General features: G+C 37.6%; 1 protein-coding gene across 4 annotated transcripts in view; it reads left to right on the top strand.

Moving 5' to 3' along the window:
* LINGO2 (leucine rich repeat and Ig domain containing 2) overlaps nt 1-25,778 on the top strand; it is a 554,730-nt gene that overhangs the window by 451,126 nt on the left and 77,826 nt on the right. The gene's annotated exons all lie outside the window — the stretch shown is intronic.

Genomic DNA, 25,778 nt, shown 5'->3' with positions numbered 1-25,778 from the left:
AATACGAAACAGATAACAGGCAAAAATGGCCTTTCAAGAGGGTGACTGCAGAGTGATCAGAATCTCAGCTGAGAATACAGGGAGAGTTTCTCAAATGAGGGATGCTTTTTTGACTGCTTAGCAAAGGCCTGAGGCAGCCAGCCCCAGGTGCCTAATGGAAACATTTTCTCTATGTACAGTTACGCCTTTCACAGAGTGTCTTTAACAGAAGTCTGCTGTGCCTTTCAATCTGTGAAACAAAAGGTTTTCATTTATTGATGATTTTCCTTTGCTTTTTATCCTAGCAGTAGTGCATGTAGCAGGAGGAAGTATATGTCTTGACTGTAAGAACAAAAATGTTGATCTGAAATTCACTATTCAGTCAACCACTGATCAATTCATTGATCAATATTCTCATCATATAATAGAAAGCTGAACAGTTAAAGAAGTAGCAAGTTAGAGGAGGAAACCAATCTCAATCACTGCAGTCAGCTAGTTGAACGGGGCCTTTTGTTTCCTTTACCAAGATGGGGAAGTTGTCTCTCCGTTCTTTGGAGGAAAAAAAGTAAGAATTAAATATTTTCAAGTAGGAAGACAGCCTCTAGAAAAGAGAAAAACAGTATGATTGCTGAAAGCTGAAATTAGAAATCTCAATTTTGTTCCAAACGTACAGTTAAGAGGAAGACAAACTGTACTTTATTGCTTTCCATAGCAGAATTTTAAGAACTAAAGATATGGGGGCTGGAACGAAGACAGGAAATAAAATACTTAAGAAATCAGGGTAAATCACAGCTACTGCCTCCATTCACCACCGCTGCATTGCTGTACATATTGTCTTTTTCATTTTAAGTTCATTGCTAGGTAATGTTCAGAATTAATTAAGTTTGTGCTCTCTAATTGACTTCAGCAGTGAATAATGAGGTGGACTTACCATCATCAAAACACAGTTGCCTGTTTACGATATACATACAGGTTTGTTGGAAAGGGATGAGAAGTTAATCTGCTAGGAGGAAGTTCACATTTACTTGGGTTCTTTACTCACTCTTTCATCTTATTTGGCAGAAACACTACAGTGGTCTGTAACCAATAAACACAAATTTCACTTTTTCACTTCATCTTACCCATATATAATTTAATTTTACGATAGTATACTTACATTAAGGGAGTGATGAATCATTAAAAATAATAGGCAAAGCGTGATATTGAATGGTCTTCATGTTGTGTTGAATTCATAAACTAAATTAAAGTTTGTCTTCAATTTGGTGGTTTGGATTTCTTTTCTTTATTTCTAGTTTACCAACTAAACAGTTCATTTACTTATTTTATTCTACCTGTAAAATGAACAGCACTGCCTTTGGCCTCTGTCTGCTTTCTATTTAGACCTGTTGGTCTAAGTGCCTAAATGAATAGGAGCTGCTGTTGTGGGTAAGCTTTGAAACTGTATCAGCGGGTACTCTGCTGCTCATGACCAGCCTACAGTAAGTCTGGAATTATTTTTATCCCTTGCACTTTTATACATACTGCTCATGCTTAATTTGTGTAGTGTTTTTAATTTTAATGAGGAAGAGGTACAAAGTATTTATGCATTTCCTGTCATGTTTCTGGTAGGCATGTGATTAAAACCTTATAATCAAGAAATAATTTTTCACATTCAGATAGTGCTTGTCCTGCTGCTCAGGACCTGTTTTTAATTAAAAACCTGTGCTCTGGTACATGTGCAAATATCATTATGTCAACAGTAATAGCCATGAAAACATGAAAGACTCATCAACAGTCTCAACAGAGCAGAAGGAGAAAGCAGTGGGATGTCTTACACTTTCCTTAACTTCATGAAATGAACTGTAATGGACACAGTATAGCATGAGCTCTTCACAGGGTTAGCCCTCCCTTGGTAATTTGCTGGCTGTACGTGGAGGAAATAGTAAAACAGAAGTGGAGAACTTTAACAATGGATAAGTCAGACATAGCTTTTCATTTAAGAGTAGTTCGGAACTAAAAAAATACAAAATTGTTTACTTCAAAAAATGTGGTAAAATAACACAAAATGCAAACTAAGATTATAACCAATTCCTCCATAAATTGTGCTCTAGTTAATACTGGAATCTTTTATTCCAGTGGCAGAGAGTAGATAAGAGGTTCTTGGTTTTTTACGTTCTGTTGTAAGCAGGGTTAATATAAGAAAGACAAGCTTATAGTGCAAGAGTAATGAACTTTATCTGAAGAATCAAGGAGAAGCACTCCACAGCTTGGACTTTTCTGATGATCAGGTCTCACTGCACCCACACTCGTATCTGCAGATCCTGCTAAGCCACATGGTAAAGCAGAGTCTCAGCACAGTCTTGACACACCACTAACCATTAAGTAAGTGTGATTTTGTGTCAGTTGGCACACAAGTTGTTGGGCATTCTTCCTTTATTTATACCTGTGGTTATTTATTTATATTCCTTTATTTATACCTTCTTGTTATTGGTTCTTTCTGTAGAATGTGATTTTACAAAACATTGTTAGTGGTTAGTGGTTAATATCAAGCCATTGCATATGGGGGAATATACTTAATTTGCATGGTTTTGCTGTAACTGTACGGACTTGAGCTATTGGCTTTACAAGGGGAGCTAAGTGGAGGTGAAGTTGTCACAGCTATATTGCATGCAAATGCTTCTCACTCCAAATTAAGTGCCAGATTGAATCTTTGGGAAATCCGTCACAGCCACACTATATAAAGATGCAGAATGTCTGGCTGAAAGCTTTGTCTTTTCCTTTGCCTCTCTCTGTTGTATACCACACATTAAAAGAATGCTAAAATAATTGTAAAATTGAAAAAATCAGGAGGTACGTATTATCTGAGAGATATTAGAAGCTATTGGAGGTGAACACAGCACAGGGGAAAATCTATTAGTTTTTATTTCTGTAGATTTTAATGGCCTAATGAATATACAGACTTATGAATATATGAGTTGGTCTAGGCAACTCAGAAAACATGCAGTTTTCTATATGGTTATTTTCTTGCACAACATCATTTTAGCAGATGTTGGTACTTAAGCATTTTGTCTTAAGTCCTTCCTCCTGTTCTTTCCATGTACAAAGATAAGCTCTCTTGCTTATTCTCAGTTCAGATATTCCATTTAGCAAAACAGATGTTCTCTTTAAATAGGCTTCAGGTAATATGGACATCTCCGCCTTTCCTTAATGAATCCATAGTAACCAAATTACATATGCATAAATGCAGCCTAAGTCCTTCAAGGACATACTCATCAGCTATGTCATTTTGGATTCACTCTTTGGAATAAAGATATTCCTGTGGCTGTTTGAAGCATTTAGATTCACTGATTCTATTTGAAAATACCAATTTTATATATATTAACTATATATTGCTATGTACACAGGAAGAAAAAGAGACAAGAAGATAGTTATTCACAAAGGTATAAAATAAATCCTCTTATATTCCACAGCCCTGTATCCTTTTCATGCACATAAAATAATAAGATAAGAATCTGATAAATCACCTCTAATACTCCTAATTTATTCACTGTGGTATAACTTAGGTAACTGGATTTTCCTTGTTTATAAGGAAGTGACAGGAAATATTTCTAGCTATAGTAATTCACAAATACAAACATTGTAAGTTATGGGAGATTTTGATTTCTGCAAGTGTAGGCAGAGAATATTTTTAATATATGGCATAAAGTAACATAGCTTGGGATAAAACATGTTCAAGGGAATGTCTGACATTCAGAAAACACAGTGAGATCCAGCAACACCAGAAAAGCTTTAAAGTGCTGAAGCTTTTATGTTAAAAAAAAAAAAAAATTCTTAGAGACCTTAAACCAAGTTTTGTGTAAAATAGGCAACATATGTAGTATGAGTTTGGATCACTAGATACAGTGATCTTCAGTAAAGAGATATTCAGTTATCATGAGCTATCCAAGCTTCACAACACAAGTCTGTCTAATTAATCAGCTATGCCATTTTTTGTTCTACTTTTTACACTGTTTTTCGCAGTGCACTAGTTTGCACTGTTGTAAATGAGGAAATGGTAGTTACAAACAATTTCACCAGTGTTAATACAAATCATGGTACTGTTGAAATCAACAAGAAGCTCTCCCTTGATGTGAGTGCAAAGCAATGAAAACCTACATGGGTTATTTCATAAACAAAATGTAGTAGTGCTGGTAATTATTGCAGAAAACATTTAGAATCATCATGCAATTGCTATTTTATTCCTTTTCTCATTTATCTGCTGGCAACATTCAACCTTACTTAGTTAGCTGGCTTGTAGTCCTCTTCTGTGTAATACAAAGATCTTCTTTAAAACCAAACCGCACTTCCCTTGGGCTCTAGGAAACATGAGACAGCCAGCTACATGTACTTCAGCTGTAGACAATCTCCTCTGAACTTTTTTTTCGTAATACCAAGGCTATATTTGGTTCCAAATAAAGGCCTAGCTTCTGGTGTCTTTACTCTGACCTAGCTGAAACACTTATTTTGGTGAATAACCATGGTAATTTGTGCATTAGTGGTAGCATATCACCCAAAGAAGGTGGCAAAACACCTTTCCTGTTACCATTCAAGTGCCATAGGTATCCATGATTTGTAACAGCTGTGTAAGGGAATATCAGAGCGAGGGTGAGCCCTAGGGCTTCCACAGTTAAGAGAGATGATTTTGACCTGCATTTACTTCCAAGTGAAAAGGGCTCTACTAAACCTTTGTAGAGGAAGATGTACCCAGTAGGCCAGTGACTGATCCACCAGAAATAACATTGGGTTGTATATTCGAAGCTGTTATGTGTAAATGGGGAATGTGGCAATTGGAGATTCATAATGTTTGATTATAAATTATGTTTGAGTGCTCATTAAGGCACAAGAGCATGCATTTCATTACAAATATACAAGGATTTAATACAGGTAAAAAGTCATTATGACACTCAAGGGCATAACACACTGTAAGCAATGCAGCATTCCTTCATAACAGTAAACTAATATATACTCTGTGTCAAGCTTTACCCTAATAAATAGGCCCAAATGCCAGACAATGCTCCAAACAACTGAGAAACAGAAACATAATATTTATAGATTGGCATTTCTCTCCTCTGTTGCTTGGCCTGTACTCAATTTTTATTTAAGGCTGTTTTCCTATTGAAAGTTGGTCTGAGAAGAATTTGACAGTATTACTCCTATACCGAATTTACAGAAGTCACGTAAGGCATTAATAATGTGATCAAAGCACTGTCTGTTCTGATTAAAAAAAAAAAAAAAAAAGAAAAGGGAGGGGGGAGATTCTTCTTCATTACAGCAAAATGCCAGTGTTATAAAACAGATTACATAGTCAGATTACATAGTCAGATTACAAATACATATCGAAGCAGTTTTTTTGACTTTTGTTCCTGTTGTACTGTATATGTGTTAGAAGCATCTTTTAAGAACAAATGGATCTTTCCACTTCCAATAAAGTCACTCAGCATGTTCTTCTCATGTTCTCCAGAAAATCATTACATGTCTGCACTGCCCACTCCATTGCACAGAGCTTTTCAAGTTAGTTTGAAAACCTACATAGTTTTATCACTGTAGTGATAATTAGCCTTCTCAAAAAGGCTAATTATCCTGTGTCAAGCACGTTACTAGTGGAGTGGTGCTAATTACCTTTTTTTCTCTATTTGTTCAACTAATGAACTTAATTAGGTTCAACTTAGGCCCATTGTTTTTCACCTGTTGTTAGCTTGAAGGTTGCTGCTGCTTTGTCAGTCCTAATGAAGAGACTTACCTATTTTTTCTAAATATATTAGTTGTGTCATTTAAACATGCTCTCCCTCTGAGAGCTGGCAGGGGTGCCAAAGACTAAGGATTTCTCTCTACAGCCCCTAGAAAAATCATGTAGTAAGTCCTCTTGGAGCACATCTCTGGACACATGAGGGAGAAGGATGTGATGGGAAACTGTTAGCGTGGCTTGGCCAGGGGTGAACCATCATGCTTGGGCCAGAGGGCAGGAGGGCAGGAGAAAAAACAAACTGAAGAGGCCACTGGGACAGCAGGCTTGTAGCACTCACTCTGTGAGGAGAGGCTGTGGGGCCAGGGCTGGTTCAGTGGGAGCAGAGATGGCTTCATAGCACCTAATTGCAGCCCAGTACATACAGAAGTGGATCACAGGGATAAGGATGGGCGCTTCACAGTGGTGCCTGGTGGGAGAGAGAAAGATGCTGGCTGAAACAGAAGAGGTTCAGGCTGGGTTTCATAACAAGTTTTTTCCCCACAGGGACAACCAGGGAGCAGGGCTGGGGCACAGGGAGATGGTGTCGTCTCCCTCCTTGGAGGGCTTCCAGACCCCATGGTATAGAGCCTGGCGCAGCCTGGTCTGACCCCATGGCTGAGCCTGCTCTGGGAGGGGTTTGGCCTGGGGACCTCCCAAGGTCCCTACTGGGCTGAGGTATTGTGTAGTGCTTTGGTCCCCTCCATGGCATTTCATCACTCTAAGTGGAAGCGGAGGGTGCCTAAATGGCAAAGTTGAGCCAACATTGCTCTGCTAGCTTGGGGTCTGGAGAAATACATGTTAGCTGCTGTCAGTGTGCTGAAAACACCTAAGTGGGTAGATTATCCTTCCAGAGAAGACCATCTGTTGACTGTGTTTTTTTTCCTGTGGAGAAGTAGCATAAATTCCTTTAATCAATCCATTTTCCATCTAGGATGGTGAGCTCTGCCATCAAAATGCTCTGTAGTATAGCCAGTGTATTTTCTACTGGGGTTATATTACACTGTTGAGAACAAATTCATAATGATGCACTTTGTTAAACCTTCAATTTAAGAACCTTCTCTAGACTTGTCAGTTGTGAAGAAGAAAAAATTACTCACTATCCACATGGCATACATGGAACGTCCTAACACAAGAGAAAAAATGGAAACACAAACAGCTGAAATAATTTATCCAAGATCATACAGTTTATATTATAGGTAGGAAATGGATCCATTTCTATTTGCTCCTGATCTTATGACCTAGACATAAGACCATTTTTCTTCAGTTTTTAACCACTGAGTATATAACAAGTAAAAACTTTGGAGTGCTGAAATGAAAGTCCTTTACTTTCTATTGCCAGGGACTTCTAGCAGGAGTAGAAAAGAGCTGCCCTTCCTTTTCACCATTTAAGTCAGGAATTTTCATGCCATGCTGATAAAAGGGAAAAAAAAACCAAAAAAACAAAAACAACAGATTGAGAAAATTACAGTCTTTTCCAGCTGAATCAAACTGGAGGTTTGTCTAATCCTTTGTTATAGAGTATGCATTGTCTGGTTTTGACTGCCAAAGCCTAAGAAGTGCTGCACTTTTTCCTGTGTTAAATATGCACAGAAAAGTGCTTCTCAACTCAGGTGACCTTGTGGGACCAGAGTTAGGGATGGCAAGATCAGACAGGAATGTGAAGCAGCTTTTATTGCTGCAGCCCATCCCATTCTTAGCTAGCTCCAGTCCACTTCCATCAGTGCATTACACAGCCACAGAATGGGTGGGTTTTGGAGTAAGAGAGCAAAATGATGCTTTGATATGTTATCATTTGAATTGCTCTACAACTTCATGCTTTGGAAGAAAAGAAATGTAACTTTTTCCTCTCCCACAGAGTTTCTTTATGCTATGTTCTTCTGGCTTGTTCCTTATTACCCGAAGATCAGGCTAGAGCACCATAAATCACATATGATTTGAAGATCTGCCTTCAGCAAAAGAAAGCAATCTATTAACCTTAGCTGTGGATTTCCCCTGCTTTCCATGGACTTTCATTTTAGTTAAAACTGAAATGCTTCAGACAGAGAAATCCTATGCAGATGCAAAATGTATTTTTATTATAGTCTACAAAACTCTTAGTAAGTGTAGGGGATGCAAGCTTTTTGCTTTATATTCTTTAACTTCCATTTAGCTTCAATTTTCAGCATTTGTGAACGATTCTTCCAGTATCATGGGATGCCTCTTTCATCACAATATTTTCAGTAACATCAACAAAAACTCTGAAAGTCAAGCCCTCTACAAAGTATTAAGGACTACTCTGCAGGGAAAACACCAGTTCTACTGTATTTCAACTATGAAATATGATACTTGCAAGCAAATGCAATCCTGGAATCTATTGTAATATAAGAAGCTGAGTGATTTATCACCTTGGGCAGGACAATAGTTCTAGGAATAAAATGACTGTGATCACTTACTGCTATTAGGAAATGAACATTCCCTCCCACATAGAGTAGGTAAAGGCTACCTTCCTGAGTGAAGGGTATATGTCCACATCAGCTACTGACAGGTAATCTTTTGCCACAGTAGAATAAGCGGGTGAACCAGAGCTAATGCGTCCTCACATTTACCTTTGACGCTTTGCCAGTTTTAATGGTTCTGCATGGATAATGTTTTGCATGGGTAAACAGAATTTTCCAAGGGTTGTAACCTTAGAAGTGACTCTGTTTTTAAGATTTGCACCATCTATTCATGGTGCATTTGAAAAGAATGGAAATATTGTTTGAATAAGTAAATCAAATGTCGTGAAATATACAGCATAGAATTATGCCACATTGCAGGTACACCATTCCCAGTCAAGTCCACATGCTCAACACACAGTTATTACACAAGGTGAACAGTGTGTAAGAGAGAGAGAGAGAAAATGCAGAATTTGATATATTATCTGTAATATTCAATAACCATGTAAGTAGCTGAATAGTACTGTAGATGATGTACTTAAGATCCTGACCTGAGTTAGTAGGTAGCTAGAGTTGAGCCCTCTTTGAGGTTGTTTTACTTCAATGTTTCCAGAATTTCATGCAGAGGTTCTTCTTCAGCTGCATGATGCAGTTTTGGACAAGCCAGTCAAGCTATGCGCCTCTAGCTGACCTGGAATACGTAGAATTTTCTTATGGTATGTTGTGCATTTAGGCTGACTGGTATTAAAAGCCCTTAAGTGGAAAGCATGGGGAACTCCAAACTAAAATTTCTGTGTGTTACCATTATTAAAGGTCACACTACATCTGCATTGATGTCTTCTTTATCTGTTGTCAGAACTTTGCAGAAATGTCTTTTTTTTTAAATTTAGTTTTGGTTCAGATTTTGATTATACCTGTTATTTCAGTAACATACACTGAAAATGCCTAATGTTGAAATTTGTCTCCTTAAAATATAATATCTATTCTCTCATTCTTGAACCCAAATATCTCTTAACTTCTCAGCTGCCAAAAGCAAATGCATCTGAACTGCAGATATTTGAACCCAAATACTTCATGATGCCTAAATGAGCTTTGGATAATAGTTTTCTTGCTATGACAGAAATTTAATGATAGCATAAATAGCTAAATGATTTTTAGGTTGAGTGCAAGTTACTCAGAACATGGGATGCAACAGGAAGAGTAGAGAAAAGCACTGGGATGATTTTTGGGAAAGAACAAAAAGAGATGATAATAGGCTGAATAGTTAAAGGTATATGTGACCTGTTACTTTGTTTACATTGTCCCATTAGTTCCCACGTGTAACTTTCCTGCTGAATTGCTCTGCCTGCCTTTCCTTCCCTTGGCATATAAATTGTCCTCATTTTTCACACACTGGATGGCTGAGGAAGTCACATTACAGTTTTCCACATGCTTCCATTCAGATTTTGAGCAAGATACACAGACCAGTCCAGATTCTGCTATCCCGTTGTGCTGGTTGGGGGTTTTTTTTTCGGTTTTGTTTCTTTTTGTTGCTTTTCTGTTGTCAGTTTTGTTTTTTTGTGTTTTTGGTTTTTTGGTTTTTTTTTTTAGGTTTCACTGGCACAGCCTTTCCTGCCCATTTAGAATAATCTTTGGGCCACTTAATTTATAACAGCTCAGAATAAGAGTCACATATTCATTCCCACATTTAGCATACTCTGGTTAGCGATTTACCTACAGTAAGAAATAATTTCTCTTTAGCAAAGAATTTGTAAAACTGACTTGCAAATCAACTATCAGTATTTACATTGTTAATGATTTTTATGCACATACTTGTATAGTTGCTGAGTATACTATAGATGAACTAAAGATTGCCCTCTGAATCACTTTGTTCTCAGTTACTCCTTCATATAGGTTGGATTTTTCCTTCTAGTCTAGAAGTATTTCAATATAGTAATTTCTATTGTGTCTGTTTTCTTCAGTTTGTTGATCACCAGAATAATTCTAATTGAAAGCTGTACTTCAGGCTCCTAAAATCCACTATGCTCATATCTAGGCAAAGCAAAGACATCAGATCAAAATCTTATTTATTCTTCATTTAGAAAGAAATTCTGCCACATTTATTCAGTGCGAGTAGTAACTAAGAGTAAGAGTAGCTTAATGGGTCTCCTTGAAAAGGCATTGTGCACCCTATGTAAGGGAAGCGTATTTGGACCATAAATTAGAACTGTCTGGTTGGAAACATGGCTACCAAAGCCGTCACTTGATCACTAGTTCCCCTTATGGTCTTCACATCTGTTCCGTTCTCTGACCTTGCCATAGTCTTGTCTTTTCTTGCAGAACAGAAATAATTTGGTTTCCTAGAATGGACCTGTAGAAAACTGACACAATGCAATTCAGCTGATCACTGACTCAACAGCCTGAGTTATATCAGAAAGTCACTGCCCTGCCAAATCTGTTGTGGAAACCCTTGAGGAGTTGACATAATGAATCAGCCCTCCCTGGTGAGGTTTGCTATGTTTTGGGTTTTTTTTTTGTCTAAATGCTAACCATATGTCTGTTCTGCTTTCCTCCTTTTCCATGGCAGTGTTGTTAAAAATGAATGGGATTTGTGCATCAAGCATGCATGGCACTATTCATTCACTTCAGGAACTCTGAGGTTACCATTTGACCAATGGAAAAGTCAGCATGAATCAACACAATGTTATGCAGTGAATATAGTTAGCCACTCTGCACTTACTCTGCAATGCCTATTGCTCTGGTCTTTGCCTGCTTGATGTGGAAGATTTGTAACAACTCATCAGAAGAGAAGTTTCAAATAATTCGATTAAAAAAACTATCAAAAAAAATGACAAAAAATTTGGCCAGAGAAGATAGAAAAAGAGAAGAAAATAATTCTTATGTCATTGATATAACACTACTACTTTACATTATTATGTCTTCAGAGATGGAACAAAATTATTAATAATTTATCATGTCATCAGTCATTAGGGTGTCATATGTCATCAGTGTTCTCAGACACCTGTTTCTGCATGCTTTTGCTTTTCCTAAAGTGAACTAGCTCAGCAGGGTCACTATGAAGACTTAGATGTCAGTGGTCTTGTGCAGGAAATACAGAAAGATTGATTTACTATGGATATCTTTAAGAGAAGATTAAGGTTTGTAATTCTGAAGCTAAAAGGCAGTTACAGAGATATAGAGAAAATTTTTTGGTGAGGTTTTCCATTTCAGAGAATAACAGAGCAAGCTGCAGGAGGAAAAAAGATCCTTCTTGAAATTGGTATAAAACTAGTCTTTCGAGCTTCTCATAAAAAGTGTAAAGGAACTAATCTAGAATAGCCTGTCTTTATGATACAGTTTATTCTTTCATGGGAAGGCCCCGTTTCAAGGCCCTCCTAATGACACTTTCACAAACCAATTAAGTACCACAGTTTTGTAGGAAAGTCTTTTGTCCCTTATTGAAGCTGTCCACCTCTGTATTAATAATTAAACAACTGCTAGACAGGAATTTATAAGGTAAGGCTTGTGAAACATATTAATAACTTTCTCCATATCTGTTGGACTTCTTGCCTGCTAAATGAGTCCTGTACTTGAGAAATCACTTCTTAAAACTTTTTATCTGAAATTCCACTTTCCCTTCAATAGCTGCTTATTTCAGGAGTGCATTTGGTTTTGCCCAGAAGCTGTTGGGTTAAAAAAATGTCTGGTCATCTCTATGCAGGAGCATCTCTGCATGCCTAAATTCTCTGTGATGAATCTTGATAGATATACGCTGATGTCAGGAGACATCAACATTAGTAGTAAAGTTCACTCACGTACATAGGCCTAGAAACATGATGGGTGCATTTAAAAATGTAAATAACACAGCTAAACACATTTGTTACTGGAATATCTTTGCTTTGCCTCCCAGTTGCATTAAACTTGCCTTCAGACTCTATAATAATTTACTGCTTTCTTGCAGTTTGAGGGGTGGTGGGAGGCATTCATCTCTAAACTTGTAATTTTAGGGAAAAATAAGTTTTACTGGTACTTCCACCAAAATTATGCAGCTTTAGTTGCATTTTGCCATCTGCAATTGGATTATTCTTCTCCAAACTAATGAACTGTAATTTGTAAATGAACTATTTGTTTCTCTGAAAGGATCACTCGAGTCATCTAGCCGTCAGGTCTCCTCCAAATGGATGCATTGTTAATCAGAGATGTCAAAGTCTAGACTTTTAGAATTAGATTGGCTTTCTGGGGTTGTCACTTGGCTTGGCTCTTTGACAAAGACTAGGGAGGGCAGGAAAGGCTTCTGTTTCTGCTTTTGCTCAAAGCCACAGCGAAGCAGAGGTGTGTGCTACTGTAGGTCTTCCATCTGTCATTTGACAGTGCAAAAAGGGTCTTAGCGATCAGATCTCCTTACATAAGGTTTTCCTGTTACACATTCATCATGTTGTGGTATGACAGAGGTGAAAGCTAAGAACAATTGCTTTATGATTATAAAAAAGATCAAATACAGAAATTGCACAGTACACTTTGCACAGTAATGATAACATGATATAGAGCCCTGGAACTGGTTAGCCCTGAAGAGGTTTAAATTACCCTTTTTTTGTCATCTCTTCCTAATATTTCTCCTGCTAGTGGCTTCTGATTCCAGAAATCTCAGTTTGTAATGGTTCTTTCAGCTTTCATGTAATACATCCTCATTCTTTTCAGAAAATATTCTTCTCAGAGGCTCTGATATGCTTCTCTGTGTGTGTGCTTTGGGTTTGCAGAAGGGAGGGGACTGGGTTTTTTTACACAGCAGCAGCAGCTAATCTTGTTCTGAACACATACACACTCCTGATAATAAAACTGAGCTGGTTTATACACTTCTGACAGCATATATCTAAAGGGTTGAGCTGAGCTAACAGTTGCGCTTTGTGGGACTGCAAAGGCATGCAGAATGCATAGTCAGGATGGCAAAACTAATATTCAGATCACTTTAGTCATATCAGTTCCTTATTTCTTATTTTTCCTTATGCTTCTAAACTTTGAGAACGAAACGCTTTACTGCAAGTTCTGTTGTTTATACCCTGATTTGTGACAGTGTGCACAAGCTCCAGAGCAGCGTTGGAAACTCTTCTGTATTGGAGTGAATAAACAAGTTTGTCAAATGAGGTCCAAGACTTGTAATGTTTTTTAAGGTCCAGAAGCAGTTTGGGATTACTTATTATTTCCAATTCTATTAGTTTGGGATTGATTACACCTGGCCATTGTACTCAGAGAGAAGGGTGTCTTTGAAGGCAGATGTAGCAGGTCAATAAGAAAAAAATAATGCAGCAACAGCTGAGATCCCAGTATTTGAAATTCTGGCCCTGTATATCTTTAAAATCTAATGATGCTGCTAACCAAAAGTCAGAAAAGAGGCAAGAAAGGGATATGTGTCAGAAAACATAAAACTTACTAATATATTCTCTCTGTTCTCCTTTACTAAATTGAAATGACACTTATTTTTCCCTATAATAATTTGAAAGCAACTAAATAAATTATTTATTTAACAGTTTTGTCTTTCTATTGGCTCCTTAATTGCCCACAAATAAGTTACAGTATTCTCATATCTATCCTTCAAATCTTTATGTATATTTCCAGTGCATGTTTTTCTTTATGTAGCGATAGTTTTAATGTGATTTTGGCATAGTGAGTTTTTAGCTACCGAAGACACATGTCGCTGATTTTTTTTTTTCCCCTCTGATTAGATTATTTTAGCAATATCCAACAAGGAATGAACAGTAACTCTTAAAATCAAATACGTATTTCAAATATGTGAGCAATGGAGCTTACAGTTCACTTGTGTTTGTTCATGCTAAAATGGTTTGAGAGCTCAGAAGTCTGCAGAAAGCAAACAAAAGGCACTACGAACATGCCAAAGCAAAAATTAGTTTTGCATTTGAACAAGCATTAATGAAAAATGTTCCACTACTTTCATCCTGTGACAGTTATACCACATACCTCTGAAATGCCAAAACTGGACTTCAGGTTTCAGCAGAGATAACCCAACTTTCCTGATGGGCATTTCACTTCAGAGCTTGCAGCTGTCGTGCCAGTTGTGACTCTCACATCTCTACCTGAAGTTGTGCTAGTGTCAAGATATCTTAAGAATCACCTTTGTATTGATGGGTGTACAATAACTTCTTCGACAGCAGGTAGTTTTTCTGGCCCAGGATCAGATAAAGGCACTGTGTGAATTGATGACAATTTCTTTTTTCCTGCCTTTCACCTCCAGTTTAGTCTGCTGTCAAAGGGGATGGAGAAAGTTATCTTCCTTGTCCTCTAACTTACCATGGCATAGCTTGTTTCCTTCTTGTGCTCAAAGGCACTCTTAAGAATCAACGGTCCACCTTTTCCCACTTCCCAGTTTCTGCTGTCTCCAGCCATCTTCAGCTGCCAAAGGACATTAGGCAGTCATTCCTTTCATTCCCTGCCACATCCAAAACTTAAATAGCATTTGTAAACAAAGTTGAACAACATTTGTAAGATGGGATGGGCAAAATGTATTAAGCAAGAGCTGTGATATTAGCCTATGCAGCTAAGATTTATGAAGACCTCAATTCAACATTATTTTGCTAGACTTGAGATCACATCCAGAGGACAGCTGATGGGTAGAGGGCTTTTCACAAAGGAGCATTTACTGCAAATGAAGGAGTAAGTGTGTTGGCAATTAGAGACTTTGGGGGAATGTAAAAGTTCAGCCCCTGGAATTACATTTAGATGTGACTTTTCTGTTTTCTGTGATTGATCAGGCTTGTGCAATGCCTCAGCTTTTCATTAATGTCACTGGCTAGATCCATGGGCTCTGCCACTTCAGCAGAGGGAAGGCCACTCAAATTCTTCTTCCATTTTCCTTTCCTTATTTCCCTGGAGTTCAAGGCTCAGCAATGAAAGTGCACATCAGCCAGCTAGAACTGAAACTTTTTCTGTCTCAATGAGCAGACTCTGAAAAAGCCCTGCTTATATGGATCATTTGTATTGCTATTTACCATTGCTGTTTATCTTACAAAAAGAAGAAAAAAACATCACCTGCATTAGTCCTAGCATCCTGTAGGATACTATTTCTCATGTCTGTGCAGACAGGTATCCCTATCATATGTTTATCCTATAACCACTCATGAATTTTTGGTGCATGTGTCTCTTGCAGATACATATAAATGCTCTTTAGACTGAAAGAGCTAGCTTAGGCCAAGAGTGATCTTCAGTGGTGGAAGAGACTATGAGTCATTTATTTCCACATAAGCCAAAGGATTATCATGCTTATAGACCATTGAAGGCCTTTAAGAATTTATTGCCAGAGCTTCCCTTGGGTCTTATGAAAACTTTAATCATGACAGTATCTTAAAAAGAAAACCAACAAACCAACCAACCAAACAAACAAAAAAAACAGTAACAAAAACAAAACCAGAAAAGTAGCACTTGACTCATTTTCTTCATAAAATTTCAGGGAGCCAGCTGGCTAAAACTGGAGGAAAACAGAACTCTGGCTTTTTTTTAATCTACCTCATGCTTTTTTTGCTTACCATTAATATGGGTATGTACAGGAAAATATTTCTCTTATCTATGGCATTTGAAGTGTAAATAATAAACTATTATCTTTTCTGACACAGCATGAAATCATCTTCTAAGGAATTTTTTCTTACAGTATTGCTGTTAAGAAAAGTAGAGCTTATTTAGGCATCACATGAGGTTTGGTTGAGTGAAACTGAACAAAAGGAAATGGCATGTTATGAGTGCCAGAAAGGGCAGGTAAAGAAGTGATACGTCCACTTATTCTTTCTCCTGTTTTCCTCTAGACCAACTATCTCCAGCAGCTGCCCCTTGCTTTGTGCTATTTCTTCAGCTGCTAATGAAAGCTGGCAGCTGTCCTGCTAACTGCATTATTCTTTGGTTAGCCAGTTGGACGCTGTTGATGAAAGCAGCAGATTTGAACAGAGGCATACATTTTCACCTTCATGGTGTGCTTGGGGTCTGCCCACCGACAGTCTGGAAAAACCAATCCCCAATTCAAATTACCAGCTGAATGTTTTATTTTATTTATACACATACACACAGAGGCACACAAGCTTGACAGACCTTCTTTTTTACTCCTTAGTATAATAAATGAGCAGATGGTTCAGTATGCACTTGTATAAAAGTTGTAATTTGTAGAAGGACGGGTTAAAGATGTATTAAAAGGGAGAACACCCACAACTGCCTGTGCATGAAGTAGTTTCATTTTGCTCTTAATTCTGTGGTTGACATTTTATTTAGATGATCTCCAAAGAACCTTAGTGAATTAGCTCAAGGAAGCAACACGAAACTTTAACTTAGGTCAAGTAATGAGGACTGCAGTTGCAGTTGGCTTCCCTGGGTGATTTAGCAGAACAGCATTATGTTTTCTATTGGCCTTGGAAATCCTCAGGCTTAACTCACAAACTTTCACTTGAGCACTCACAATATCTGCTATCTAACTGATAAATTAAAAATGACAGAAGATGAGAAATGAGGAATGAGATGGTTATTCTGAGTTCAGCACTAAAGGACAGTAGCTCGGATGATTCACCTTCAAGGACCAAAGGCAGAAACAGCATCCCTTTAGATGATGAAAGCTGAGTGCTCTCCCTGAAGGGATCTACAACCCAGTGTGAATTTAAGGCATATAGCATCCAAGGCTTGACTTCCATTGAACCATGAGGGTCAGTGCTGAGCACTTGGGAAGAGACTCCTGCCAGCGGGAGTCCAGCAGGCAGCCGGCAGAAGTGGAGGAGCGCAGGAAAAGCATTCCTTGGGTCATCATGGATGCGCAGTGCATGCATGCACAGCAGTGCTGCCAGTTACACCATATATTGATGTTACATTGCGCCAAAACAGAAATTAACTGTATTTTCAGCAATAAAGCAATAAATTATTCCTTTGCTTCTTTTTTTGGCAGTGCATGTTACAAAAATGCAAACAGAGGAAATATGATTAGCCTTTCTTCATGCCATTAGCCCAGTTTGTTACAGTGCTTTAAATCCCCAAGGAATTTTACCTGTTCTCTCCTTTTGTTGATCAGTAGAATATTTCATACCCTCTACTGCTGCAGTTTCTTCTGCTGCTTTTTCATTTCTTTTTTTTTTAGACTTCAGGGCTTACCTCTTTTTTCAGATATTGAAAATTACTAAACATCTCAGTTTGAATATGGCATAATTACTTTCTTTCTAGAGAGTGAAAAGGCAAAACTACTGAAACAAAGCAATGTCTTCATCAATTTGTTGGGAAAAATGCAGAATAAAATGCAGAATAAAATGCTTTATTTTTGCTGTAAGAATGAATCTAGAAAAGGTTATGACAAAATAATGTTCAGAAACATAATATATTTTGCAGAGTGGAACATTAACATTGTTCTCCAGTCAGGATTTGCATTATTTATCTAGTCATGTGGAATTTGTCTCAGAAAAAAATTAAATTGGAAATTGGATTTCCCAGACCATACACTATATCATTATCCTAACTCACAGTAGTTTACTGTGGTCATTTCAAATTTATTTTTTTTTTAAATGAAACAGAAGATAAATGTTTTCTCTGTGTAAGGATGTGTCATTGCTGCTTATCAGTGCAGTATCAGAGGTTATAAGTACTCTAAAGAGTGCCAGACTGCTAAGTTGGCTTAAAAGCTATGTTGATCAGATGCTAGATGCAGCCTAGCAATACAGGAATGATGCTCAGCACAGATTCATTCATTCCCAGCTAGGTGCATTTCCAGTGTACAACTCTGCTCTGCCATGCAACTCCATTTCCAGTCTAAGCTTATCACTTGCATGATATAATTTTATCTATAGTGAATGCTAAGGAACTTAGGACAGAGGAATTACTGCCTAACAGCACCCAGAGCAAGTGAAACTACTTAAGTGTACATGAAATCTGTTGTCAAATGCTTCAGAGCATCAATGGTTGCGCAAATTGGAGTGGCACGGAATATGTCACATCAGAGATGCACCTCTGTATTTTCAATACCTGATACCAACTTTAAGAACTGATCGCATTGACTGCTGAAAAAGTCTGTTCTGAAAAATAGTGTGGGCCCAATTCCTCCAAAGTAATTTGGTTTTCATCTCAACAGAGCAGTGGCATGTCTCTATAAGTCTTTTAAGCAATGATTTATAATTCTTTCAGAGATAATTCACATATTCTTCATTTAAAAATATACCACACAGGTATAAAACGGAAGCATTTTTTTTCCTCAAGTTGTGCTGAGCTGTTTTCTTTAAACAGTGGAACCTAGAAACCATTAGCATTTATTATCCAGAACACAGAGGAAAAGAAAATGCTAGAAATGTCCATGTGGCTACTGCTTCAGCCAAAGCACTCTTGTCTCAAAGCACGGGCTCATTTGACTTGTGCGGGGCTCTTCCTTTACAACCTGTGTTTCCATCCTTGCTGTTTAAAAGGAAAACAACAACAACAGTGTCACCTTGGATTTCTTTTACCACAGACCTAAAATTGCTTTCTAAGAGTGTTCAGTATCATTATTCTTGTCATCCAGAGTGGAAACAGAAGCCCACACTAGTAAAAAACACTTGGGCACGATTAATCAGCAGGGCTGATAATGAAAGGCAGTGTGCATGATCTGCAGACTTGGACTTGGCACACAGCCTTTCAGCATATTGACTAGATCTCTCCAATAATGTTGATTAAAGGTCTAGCATCCTAAGTGTACATTTGTTTCCCATTTGGGCAGCATTCCTTCTACCTCTACATTGGTGGATGTGTAAAATGAGGGACAAGGCAGTCGTTTACTCTTTTGGATAGAAACAGCCTATGTTTTTGAATTCTTGCAGAGAAGAAATTAGTGCTGCTAGTTGAAAAGGGTGTATATGCGGCTATAATAATTAATAAAAAGTAATAAATATTTATAACTATAATGAATTATATGATGCATAATTAATTGTGTATTGTATAATTAGATAATATAAATACATTATGTATTGTAGCTGTCATATATAATGTATATTATACAATTATATTTAATTATAGTAGTTCTGGTAACAGCTCCCCCTCAGCCTATGTACTTTGGCTACTCTGGTTTATAATTCAACAGTTTTATCATTGCTGTATACTCAATATCATTTTAATCCATTTTAAAAGCAATCAAAACCTGTGATTTTGCATTTGAGACTCACTTCTAAAGGACCAAATGTTATACCTCTTATATTTTGCGGAACTTTTCTGAAGGAAAGAAGTGTCCATAGACTTTAAGGGCCCCTGACAGCCAATGCTTCAGCTCCCTTTGCTATCATTGTAATGCCAGCCATTCCCTCCTAATACAAATGGCTCAGCAGGCTACAATATAGCTGTTTGAGAGAGAAGTCCAAGGACCTTTACATCCTTTGCAAATTCTGGAAATTCTCAGGAGAGAGAAGGTAGCATTTAGGTTTCCAGACACGAATATTTTTAAACTAATTCAACAAATTTTAACTGAGATTAAAATGTGCACTATCCAAGCTCCAAGAAGCTGTGAGATATTTAGCTGCACACAGGTTTGCTTGTTTTTCTGTAAATGTCCTCAGTGCCCAAGATCTTCTTCCAAATCTGTAAAGAATTTTTTTAAAAAGATAGATGGAGGTGTCTGCCTTTAAACAATTGCCAGATAGTGTTATTTATCTACAAACAGCATCTCGGGATTTGTCAGACTCTTGTGCTTAGTATGGAGGGGACTAAATAAATACTGAGATAAAACTAGCAAGCTCAGGAAAGAAGCCATGGTAGTCTGAGCACTGTACTTGAAGGCTGTCTTGGCAGCAAGAGAAAACATGATCAATGCTGAAGTCAAATAACGCTTTGATAAGTAGAATTTTAACTCCCTTGGATCAAGACAGATGACTTTTGGCAGTGTTCTCCAATTTTAGTTGATAAGAGCATTTCTGAGTGGCAGGACTTCCTTGACTGGAGGAGTTAATAGGGCTGCTGTTTGGCTAGTGATAAATTTACTGGTTATTGATAAATTTATTTGTGTTGTGTCTCATAGAGTGAAGAAGGAAATCAGCATATATGGAGACTAGTTGTCCTCTCCCTTCAATTATATTGCTTTACAGTGTATTGTGTTACCTCCAACACTTTTTTGAAATATTCTTCTCTCTGATAAATCTGCTCTACTTCTGGCTAAAGATGGAAATATAAAAACAGGGAGGGATGGACTGCAAACATCAAGGTTTCTCCCTACAGCTTTAGGAGAATGTCCACTCTTTATTCTTTAAGAGGGACTGATTTTTTATACAAGGATTTATTTTTCATTAAGTCAGTTTAATCCTGAGAAGTGCTAAACTCCCTTCAAATCGTATTCATTTCCCAACATTTTATTTACACTGATATCAATGGGAATATGGATGTTCAGCACATTTTAGAACCAAGTCCTTCATCCCTATGTTGAAGGGATGCTCTCCTTACTTCCATCTTCTGTGCTGCATACTGCTTTGCTGAAAAGCTGCTACTGCAGGTGAATTTGTTGTGGATTTTCCTCACAGCAATCTGGGTCTAGTGTTTATGGGTTTCTTTCTGTTTCTCTATTCCCTGATTTCTATGGTACTGGGTCATGACAGGGAAATGAAGTATCAGTTTCCCTGGCAACAATAACTATATGAAATCTTTAATAATTTCAGGAGGTGGGGGTTGTAGAAAAGCTGGCATCTATCCTTTCTAAACTGCTAAATGAAAGCTGGGGATAGAGTTACCATGGCAGGTACCAGTACAACCTGAGGACATACAGGCTGGTACAATAGGCACTGTGACTTAGCAGTATGAACCACTTCCAGCTAGGTGGACTTCTGGTCCTTTCATCAGGCTGCCAGTGCTTTGGTTTCAGTGAACAGAGCAGCAACTGCCACATCCCCCCTTTTTCTAAGGCAGTACGGGAATGAGAGAATATTTTATTCGTTTTTTATAGAGAATAAAAATGTTTGTTCTGACACCCCATTAGGACTGAAACTTCCGTTTTGTTCATTTTTGGATGCTTGTTTGTTCCTTCTTTCTCTTCATAACTCTTAGAAATCAAATGTTTCTGCACTTTCACCATAAGGGAGCTCCTAAGCAAATAAAAGAATATTTCTTTTAAGTCAAATTAGTCAAAATTTGATATTTTCCTGAATACAGTATTGTAAGAATCTATTTCATGCAGTTGGATAGTGCCTGTCATACCAAAAATAAATGGTGGGGAGGAGAGGACTTGAGTCCCCTGGTAATCAAACATTCAGAGGTTTCGTGGGGGGCTCAGCAAGCAATCTGCAGCCAAGAAATTGCATTATATTTCATTACCCCAAGGACAGCGAAGAGGGTCCATAGCACAGTGAGGATCATTCTGGTTTTGCACTCATTAAAGTAAAGCTTTGAGAAGACTGAATCAGGAGTGCAGAAAGTTCTTTACATTTTTCACAGCATAGAGATGTGCACGTTATCAAAAGGCAGTGCTGACAATGATTTTGAACGAGACTGCATGACAGCAGGGCTGGAATGCTCTGTCAAGCACTCTCAACCCCACACTGGATGAATTCCTTTCATCTGGAGACAGGGGAGTATTGGAACCAAACCTGCCAAATCAGCTGCCACTTTGAAACCAAATTTTTTTCCACTGTGCTTTCTTAAAGGGGAATAGTGTACTAGAAGATTAGCTTGCTCCATTTTGTGAACTACACACTGCTACAGCAAATGTATATTGCATGTTTTCTAAGCTCTCTCCAGGTTATTAGATGTCATTAACTAACCTGAGGGTCATTTTGACTACCTTATATTTTTTGCCTCCAAATCTATCGTTACCTAACTCTTGTTTGTGTAACATTGCTGAAGTTGGTTTTGCTCTCTCGGACAGCTTTATGTTTCTTTGTATTATGTAAGTAGGCACATCGTTCTTATGATTCAGTGCATATAGAGCAAATTACAATAAGACTCAGATCTGAATTATCTAGGACCATCTCAAATAAACTCTGAATGTGCCCCTGGCTCTTCAGTTGTCTCTCTGTTGCCAATGACAGTGAAATCTTGTCTCCATTAATCTCATATCAGCATGCCCTGCAGTTAGACTTAAGGAAGAGTCCATCAGAACCAGATTCCTAGTTAAGGCTTCAGTGCCTGAAACAGTAATTGAGTATCCATAATTGTTTCCTCTTACATAAGAAGAGTGGAAAACAAATGTCATTTGCTGAGAAAACATGTAAAGATGTGGGGACTGGGAAAAAGTAATTGTTCCTATAAATTATACTTGTATCCTGAAAGTATGAGAGGGATCTGTACCGCATATGTGTGTACAAGTATATGTATCCCATATATATTTACCATGAAAATATATGTTCAAATTAGTTTGACCTATCATCATCATGATTCCTTGGAAAAGGTATTTGTTATGAAAACTGACTAATGTTATTCCAGAATTTGATCATTCCTCTGAGTTGCTGAGTTGAATTTGTAAATCACCCTCCATTTTGATGGTGGTAAACATTTTAATTCTGGCACCCTCCTCCTCAAATGTATTGTCTGGAGTACCTTTGGCTTATTTTTTTGTAAAAAGGTCAATAAGAGACACTCTGTCTCAAAATGAAACACATGAACAAAGGGGAAAGCCAGAGGAACAGAAGGCTAAAGTGTCATGAAGGAAATTGGAGCGGGGAGATGAGAGGAGATGAGGTCAAAAATTTAGCAAGACAGATGAGTGGTGAGTTGATTTATTCTGCTAGAAAGTAATCATGTTGTACTCCTTTGTTTTGGAAGGATTATTCTGCTTTTTCTGTTCTTGACGCCATGCCTGAGTAGGCAGTATAGACAAACTCTCACAGATTGTTTCAGCAGTGACACACCACTCCACTCTGCAAGTGCAGAAAGTTTTCTGCAGCATATTGAATACTTTCAGCTCTGTTTAGGCCAGAAAATTTTCAGGGTGGCCATGACATGCTTTAGCAACTTATGAAGCTCTTCCAGACAGAAGAAAGCCAAGGCAGAGACTGCTGCTGTTTATGGATTTTTTTTTTTTTTTTTAGAAAAATATAATGTAAAAATATTGGGCTTTAGCTAGATAAAGGTATTCTTAATACCTAGTGTGGATTGTAAATGTTTTACATCGTTACGTCAAGCTTTTTTCAAGTATATATTTCAAACTGACATCAAAGATATAATTTTTTCATTGAAAAGTTTAATTTTTGCCAATTATACTGGAGGGTGAGTGATTTCAGTACCATTCTCTGATTAATTTTTGCCATTACTCTCAACAAACTGCTTTTTGGGTCTTTGTAACATTTTGCTTTCTTTAGTCAAGATTGTTTCCTCTTTCTTTAACAATGATAATAGCTGAAGTGGAAGGGGTGTTGATAAAAATCACTTTGGGGCTATGAACATCATTTAGAACAGTGGGGTCTATGTGGCAATTGTAAGACATATGAATGAAAGTTACAACTTATCTCTTCAAAACTTTTGTGATATTTTGACAGTTGAATTTAAATGAGATGCAGAATCTATACGCACTTATGTGCTCCCTTGATTTCCTTCCCATTTCACCACAATGGAAGGAATAAAAGAAAGACATTTAAAAAAAAACTTTTACTTTTAACTCTGTTCATTAGGAGTGAAGGAAATTAATTAGTGCCTTTTTCCTCCCTAGTTCATGCATGTCTCAAGCCAATCTAATAACTGAAGTGCTGTGCAAGTAGCTTTTACTTCATGGTGAAATGGTACATTGTTGATTCTTTCTGTTTTGAGATGTGTGCTTGGAGATTCAGGTATAAAAAACAGGCAATTAGGAGGAAAAAAATTAATGTCAAATTCACACTTACATATTCCTCATGCCGCTCCTTTCTCCTGGTATTTAGTTAGCTGCTCAGTTAGATAGCCACAGGTAGGTTGATCAAATGTGTATCTACTGTTCTGGTTTTTCTAAGTCACCAATTACGTCTGTCTCAGAAGCAGACTAGCTGAAGGAAATTAATTCTTTTTTGGAGCTGAGTTAAAGCTAGTTTGTTTCATTTTTTCCTAACTGCTTTTGGAAGTGTAAGAGTAATGGCAAGAAAGGCTTTTTTTTTCTTGTCATGAAAGTAACAAAGGAAATGCATCCATCAGCAGTTTCACTGGTCGAGGTTGTCACCTGTGACTGAAGTGGGCAGCTTTTACTTTTCAGCTTTATTTTTGGTTATCACAAACAGATTCAGGAAGGTCTTTACAGGAAGATAAAACATATTATCTTTTTTTCAAGATCCGTGAGCACGAAACATGGTCTGAAACATGGTTTCAAGTCTGAAACATGGTTTTGGAACTTTTTCTAGCTGATCTCCGTAAGTCATGTGAGATGTGTATTTTCCCTGGAAAACAAAAAAAAACTGAACCATGGTCAGGTCTTCTCTGAAAGACTTCAGTCTTGTTTCTGCTCACCTCTCAAAACAAATGTTCTTTCCTAGCTCCTTCAGATTCCCTATCTGAACAGACAGGGAATGTCCTCTACAGACTATTTGCTTACTGAAGGTAGGAGGTAATCATCTCTATTTCTTTCTCTTTTTCTTTGGCATTTAGTGAACAGCCAAACCAAGATTACACCTTTCTACAATCTCTGGTCTCCTTACAATGCAGCCTATGGCACAAAAACAAGGTCCTAGTCATCTGCTTCAGAGGAAACATGAGGTGGAAACATTGTTAGTCTTCTCTCCATCACATCAGCAGAGATGTCAAGTTCTTGAAAGACCACTGGGTGAACACAGCCAAAGCACCTTCATGACTAAGCTCAGTAAATTAGCCAGAGAAATGTATGACTACCTCTTTTGCTCATGGTGGTTTATACTAAAACTCCTGCTACTGGCAGTACCTGAAAACAAATGTGTAGTTTTAACACAAAGTCTTGGGTAGTTTTCTGAATTTGGGGCAAATGTCTCTCTCCCACTGCGGGCAAACTATGTTTTGTAATGAAGCTATTCTGAAGACTGAAAGGAAGAGGAGATCTCTTCCGCTCTGCCTTTTTATTTATTTGCTTTTTCCTTTTGATGGTGTTTGACCATGGGACAGACTGCTGTGCCTGTCCCAAGAAGGAATTACTGTCTCCAGGAGGCAGAGTACCGAGTGACTCAGTAGGCAATACTTTCTGTTCTGCTTAAAGATTATCTTTACAATGCGTACAGTGTGTCATTCTCTCCAAGCAAGAAAAGCAATCATTTACATTTTTAATCAACCCCCCCAGGAGCCTTAACTATGGAATTATCACAGCAATATCCTGGGCAGTATATCAATAATGAGTCTGGCATCTCTTTAATAATAAAACCGTGTCTGTCTCTAGCTCTGACCTTCATTTCACACAAAAAAAGTTACACCTTTGTAGCACCAATTATACCTACTTGTCTATCTATCTGTATCTATGCAAACTTGATTCTAATGACTCAGACCTCATTAAATAAGGATTAATTTATATTAAATACATAATTAATTAGTAGGGATAAAGACTGTTTCACCTTTAATCATGACTAATCCATCTTCAGCATATATCAACATGGTGGAAAGAGTTTTAACTTGAGTTCTGCACTTTTATTCTTCCTTTCTCTTCTATAACTTTTGAAATGTACATCACTGGCAACAGAGAACAGACTTTTTTCAAAAGCACTGAAATGACTTCTCTCAAGAAGTTCACTTGCCTACACAGCAGACTAACGTAGCTACAGTAAGGATGGCTGTAA

The sequence above is a fragment of the Nipponia nippon genome, unplaced genomic scaffold (assembly GCF_047370975.1).
Source record: "Nipponia nippon isolate SJK-2023a ecotype South Korea unplaced genomic scaffold, ASM4737097v1 scaffold_8, whole genome shotgun sequence".
Classification (NCBI taxonomy): Eukaryota; Metazoa; Chordata; class Aves; order Pelecaniformes; family Threskiornithidae; genus Nipponia; species Nipponia nippon.
Note: the sequence above shows the minus strand (reverse complement) of the source record. Positions and strands in the feature narration are given on the sequence as shown.